This window comes from Furipterus horrens, unplaced genomic scaffold, assembly GCF_987537825.1.
Source record: "Furipterus horrens unplaced genomic scaffold, mFurHor1.1.pri manual_scaffold_16, whole genome shotgun sequence".
In the NCBI taxonomy this organism is placed as follows: Eukaryota; Metazoa; Chordata; class Mammalia; order Chiroptera; family Furipteridae; genus Furipterus; species Furipterus horrens.
Window position 1 is genome coordinate 10,533,758 of NW_028327186.1, and position 6,383 is coordinate 10,540,140.

Consider the following 6,383-nt stretch of genomic DNA (forward strand, 5'->3'; position numbering starts at 1 on the left):
CAGTGGCCCACTGCCAGAGTCTTCTATGAAAGATAACAGAAACACTCAAACACAAAGACAATCACACATCCAAGAATCAAAAACTATTTGTGGGTTAATACCTTGAAACAGAGATACCAAACCCAACAAGCAGAAAACAACAGGACTTTGGATTAATTACATGCAATACCTTCAGATGGATAAAAGGAATGTTTGCATTAAAAAATATTAGAGATTTTGACTACTAGACAATCAGATGTTAATAATACTTTTTATAGGCAGACATGCAAACCTCAGAACAGAAAGATAAACCAACCAAGGAGAAAAAAAAAATTATCTGCACCTAGGCCCAGGATGGGGACACTGGACACCACCAAGGATCAAAGAGAAATCCCTAAGAGAGGAACAAACAGATGAACGCTAGAGGGACAAAAAAATTAGATTGGCATCCTACCAGCTCAGGAGGATCAGGAAGGGGGTGGTGGTGGTGGTGGTGTGTGTGTGTGCGCGTACGCATGCTCTGATAGAGTTCCATCTTCATTCTCTCCAGCGGAAAATCAACTGGTGACTAAAACAGAGAAATCAGGCAGGAGCCATACATGCATATCGGTTAGAGATAAAGAAGTAAATACGAGAAGAATCTGCTAAAGGAGTAAAAGTGGTTTCCGCTGGCGAGGAGGAAACAGTGGGGGGAGGTGGAGAAGCCACTGTTTTTCATAACAAGACTCAGACTCTCACGTTAAGTGCACCTATAACATCGTAAGAAGACGGAAACGTTAAGGGTTACCACGAGAATAACAAAAATAGGATATGGAGCTTGCAAACCATCAGTGAGGAGAAAAAATGGAATAAAGAAAGGTGAATAATTCAACAAATGGTAGGAAAAGGAACAAGAAAAACAATGTTCAGAAGTGTATTAGTTTTGTTTAAGAGGGGTATTAGTTTCCTGATGCTGCTCTCACAAATTGTCACAAACTTAGTGTCTTAAAACAACACAGAGCTACCATAATCTTACAGTCCTGTAGGTCAGAATCTGACACGGTCTCGTCAGGCTTAAATCTGGGTGTTAGTGGGGCTGTGTTCCTTCCTGGAGGCTCCTGGGGTGACGCTGTCTCCCTGCCTTTTCCAGCTTTAGAGGCCACCCTCACTCCTTGGCTCATGGCCCCTTCCTCCGCCTGCAAGGCCAGCACTGTGGCATCTCTGTGCCACCTGCTACAGTCACAACTCCCCCTGACTCTCCTCTTCTGCCTGCCCAGCCCCATTTAAGAGCCCCTGTGATTATGCAGGGCCCGCCTGCATAGTCCTGGATTGTCTGTATTTTAAGGCCAGCTGGTTAACAGCTGGTATTTCCTCTACAACCTACTTCCCTTTGCCGTGTAACTTCACAGGCTCCCAGGTTCTGGGGACTAGGCTGTGGACATCTTTGGGAGGCCATTATTCTGCCGACCACAAAGAAGTATAGCCATTAGAAAACATAGTTAAACAGAAAACAACAAATGACACTAGAAAACAGGGCAAAACTGAAGAGAAGAAAATAACAGCTCGTCCAGGGCTCAGAGGTGTTTGCATTCTAGTCAGCCTGCGTGGATGGGCCTCGGGGGACACCCGGCACAGTCCTTGGGAAGTTGCTGAAAAGCACAAGTGACCAAACTGGCATAAGGAAAAATAGACTATCTGAACATCCCTATATCTATTCAGGAAACTGGATTTTGTAATTGAAAAACAAAATCTTCACATACACACACACAGACACACATACACACACACAGACACACATACACACACACACATGCACACGTGCATGCAACATTTAGGAGGAAGTTTATAGCTGTGCAAATATTTGTATTAGAAAAGAAGAAACTTCTAAAATCAACCTTCCATCTGAAGTAACTAGAAAAGAAGAGCAAATTAAACTCAAAGTCCATAGAGAGAAAAAAGAAATAAGGGCAGAAATCAATAAAATAGGAAATGGACAAACATTAGGGAAAATCAATGAGGCCAAAGCTGGTTCTCCAAAAAGATCAATAGAATTGATCAACCGTAAATAGACTAGTGAAGAAAAAAGAAAGGGAGACACAAATTGCCAATATGTTTCGATTTAAGCTTGTTTTACTCTGTTAAACATTCACATAATCCTAGAGTCAAATGTTCAAAGAAGTATGACTTCTACCCTCATCCCATGTACCGTCTCCTTGCTCTCTTATAGGGAATCATTTTATTTCTTCTGTGGTTTATCCATTCCACATGTGTGCACACGAAAATACACGTATAGTGAATATAGTTGCAGCATTGTTTTAAGGAATGTTGTGTTTTCAGATGGCATGATTTAAGATTCTTGTGAATATGGTCACGTTCAAATATAATCAATACATCCAAACAAAAGCTTTCAGTGTATTCAAAAATGCATGCAAGAGTGGGTTCAACAGATCAATGAATATGGTTATAGTCGATATATAACTGCAGAGAATATCAAAGAGGCTTGCCCTAACTCTGAGCGGGAGAGTCCGGCCATCTGAATTAGATTTCTGTGCAAAATTTGTGCAGTTTATTTTTCGAAATTCTATTTTGTATCCCAAAGGTCCTGCCTATTCCAACTGATACAGATTCCCTTTATAATTGGCCCTAATGCCATCAATGGACTGACTGAGGGATGGGTCTTTCAAAAGTCTTTTGTTGTCCGCGGTGAAATGTTAGTCTTTTCCTTTTAGAAAGGGATGAGTCTGCACTAAGAATCTTGGCGAAAACTGTAATTACTTGTTTGTTTCATCCTGAGATAAAATCTCACGCCAGCACTGATAATATAACTACGGAATGCATAACGAAGTTTAGTATTATAGTTGTTCTTGGTAGCCATATGGCGAATACATCTATCTGACGGTCGGTCTTGGTAATCATTCGTGATTCTGCTGTGATTGTATAAACACGTGCATGGCGTGATGCAATTGTTTTCGTTTATTTTCACATTAAAGGTGATAGTGTTCTAATAACTTACAATTCATACGTGGCAGAAGCTTTCGGCTACTCATCCTTCCTCGGCAGGCGTGTTTAGTCGCTAACATGAAAAAGAAATATCCTTTATGGGATGTTCGTCGTGGACAAGAGTTTGCACCAGCCTCTCTGTGGTTCAATGCTGGTGACTTGTGCCCAGTTCCTGCAGAAGAATTCTTGCCACACAAGCTTGACTTATGATGAACACACTACAGACCAACAGGGAAAAGATAGTTTTCTTAATAAACGGTGTGGGGGCAACTGCTTACCTACAAGGAACACAGAAAGAAACTCAGCTCCTTCCTCATACAATAAACAAACAACTATTTCAAGTAGGTTAGATCTAAACGTGGAAGGCAAGACCAAAATAAAAGCTATTCACCAATAGCTACACGGAGCTAACAAGCGCTAGAAATGTGGCTAAATCTGATTTGAAATGTACTCTATGTATAAAATGCACTATATATTTCCAAGACTTAATACCAAAAAAGAATGTAAAATAGTTATCTTGATGTAGTGAGTTAAATAAAATATATTATTCAAATTAGTTTTACCTATTTCTTTTTTCTTTTTTAAAAATCCTCATCAGCAAGTAAATTTCTCATACGCAGCTGATAAGAGGGTGAAATTGTTTGAGAACTTATTCTGGTATCTATGAAAGCTAAACATATGTAAACCCTACGACCCAGATACCCCACATCCAGGTACACAACCTGTAGAAACCTGTGCATATATACACCAAAAGATATGCACAACAATAATTATAGTGACTCTATTCATAACAGTTCAAAACTAGAAACAACCAAAGATGAACACAAACTAGAATTTATCAATAAATTATGGTAAAGTCCTACAGTGGAATATTATACAGCCATAAAAAATGAATGCACAGCTTGGAAGGCTGTTATAAATGTAACGTTAAGGGAAAGAAACCAGTTACTAAAGAATTCATAGAGTATATAATTCCATTTGCACACAGTTCAAAAATTAGGCAAGATTAAACTATATTGTTAAGGGATAGAAGCTGTAAAGTTCCAAATGTCATATCGTTCTAAAAGCAACGCAATGACTATCTTTGTGGGAGGGAGCAGAGACTAGCAGAGCAGCAAGATGGGCTTCCGGGGTGCTGACATGTTGCATTTCTTGCCCTGAGCAGTGGTTACATGAGTTCACTTTGTGATAAATTGTTGAGCTGAACGTGTTCATTTTGTGTACTTTTCTAGATGCATGTTATAGTTTACAATGAGAGAAGTTTTGAAAAGGAGAGTATTTACCAGCAGGGAAACATATGCCTGAAGCAACGTACAGTGGAAAAGGCTGCAGAACTATTTATGTGGCACGGTCTTAATTTTCCCGCATACGTATATATTTACACGTGCTTATATAAACTGAATGATCAGAGGTGATATAAGCCACGGGAATATGGTGCTACCCCCAGATGCAGTCGCCAGTATTTTATGTGCCTGTGTTTTTTCTCATTTTTCTGTAATAAGCCTTTATTGCTTTTCTAATAAGAAATAAAGTTATTTTGTAGGACTGGCCTGGCAATAAACTAACAGATCAATAGAACAGAATAGAAAACTGAGAAAGAGATTCAACAGATATAAGAATTTGATGTGTGATAAAGGTGGGATTTCAAATCAATGGGGATACATTTCACTGGTTCAAATGACTAATAATTTAGAAGATAAAGGTGAACTCCACTGCACACCAGAAGCCCCTAAGTCCCTATATTGTTGAAATGCAAACAAAAAAACATATAGCCCTACTAAGTAAGAACATACGTTTTAGAATAAAATAAAAGCAAATGGTTCCATTATCTTGGAGTGGAGAAGGCCTTTCTAACTTAGTATCAAAATTGGCATGCTCAAACGTGGACAGGTTTGAGAAGATAATAATATAAAACTGTTATATAAATGTTATAACACCACAATATAACATCACAAGAACCACAGCTCAAAATACCTGGGAATAAGTCTAACACGAAATGGTGGAATGGCCAAACGATACAAGCTGACTAGAAGCCGTGAAAGAAAAGCTGCAGAAATGGAGCGCCTGGGAGAGGGATTGGGATTTCTTCGCTGCAGCTTTGCTTATAGTTAAAAAGAGAATCTAAATATTTGTGAACAGATTAATCCTCTGACCACGTGATGTGCAGTGGTTTAAAAGAATGCACAGCCCTGCACGTACCTCTCCGTGCAAGGAAGGTCTGTCTGCCACTTCCTCTGACACACCCCAAGCCTGGGAGACAGCAGTTGTTTGGCTTTGGTGAGCCCCATTAGCAGAGGTCAGGTCACGGCTGAAAGGACCCGTACACGCTTGGCCCCACTATGCTGCCCCTCCATGCACGCCATGGAGGTCCAGCAGCAGCTGCCTCGGGGTGGGCTGGCCATGCCTCACCTCCTGCCCTCACGCTGGGGTCTGCTGACCAGCTTCAAATCCCCTTACCCCGGGGCTGGCCAGACTCCCAGACTCAGCGCAGGCTCCGTGCTGCAGGCCTGCGTGAGGCTGTGGCGGCGGACGTGGCCAGGCCTGGTGCTTCCCGGAAGACACATGATGATACATGCTCACATGGTTGCTGTGTGACTGCAGCAGGCAACGTCCAGCCTCGCTTTATAACCGGGCATGCCACAGCAATGTGGCATCGTGCTGTAGGACGGAAGTGTCCCACGCACTCAGATGCTAGATCTGGATGATGTGAATAACCAGAAGCCATTATAAACAAACTAGCTTGGGAGATGGAACAGCATATCAGTGAAACATGCAGATTTTTAGCTCTGGCCTGGTGGTTCAGTTAGCTGAAGTGTCGTCCCACACACCAAAAGGTTGCGGGATCGATCCCCAGTCAGGGCACATACCAAGGCGCGTATAGGAGGCAACCGATCAATGTTTCTCTCTCACATCGATGTCTCTCTTCCTTCCTCTCTCTCTAAAAAAAATCAATGAGCATATCCTTGGGTGAGGATAAAAAACAGAACAAAAAAAGGAAAACACAGATTTTAGAGTGCCTGGGTTGAAATCCAGGTTTTATGTCCAGCTTGCTGGTGACCTTTGACAAGTTACTTAACCACTCCGTGCCTCAGTTTTTTCCTCTGTACAATATTACTACACTAAAATACTATTATCATAATATTTAGCTTCCAGGGCTCTTATGAGGATTAAATGAGTTGGTCTATGTAAAGCATGCTTAAAACTGTGCCTGGCACGGAATAACTATGTATTTGTTAGTTGTTACCATCATTACAATGGAATCTAAGAAATTCAGAAAACCCCGACCCAGACAGACCTCTGTCTATTCAGCTACGCTAGCACCTCCTGAGAGGGGACCAGGCAACCGGAGAAACCAGCCTCTAACACCCCCGTCCCTGCCTGTCATCACCTAGTCCACCTCCTGCGCGCTAATTGCAGCCAATGAA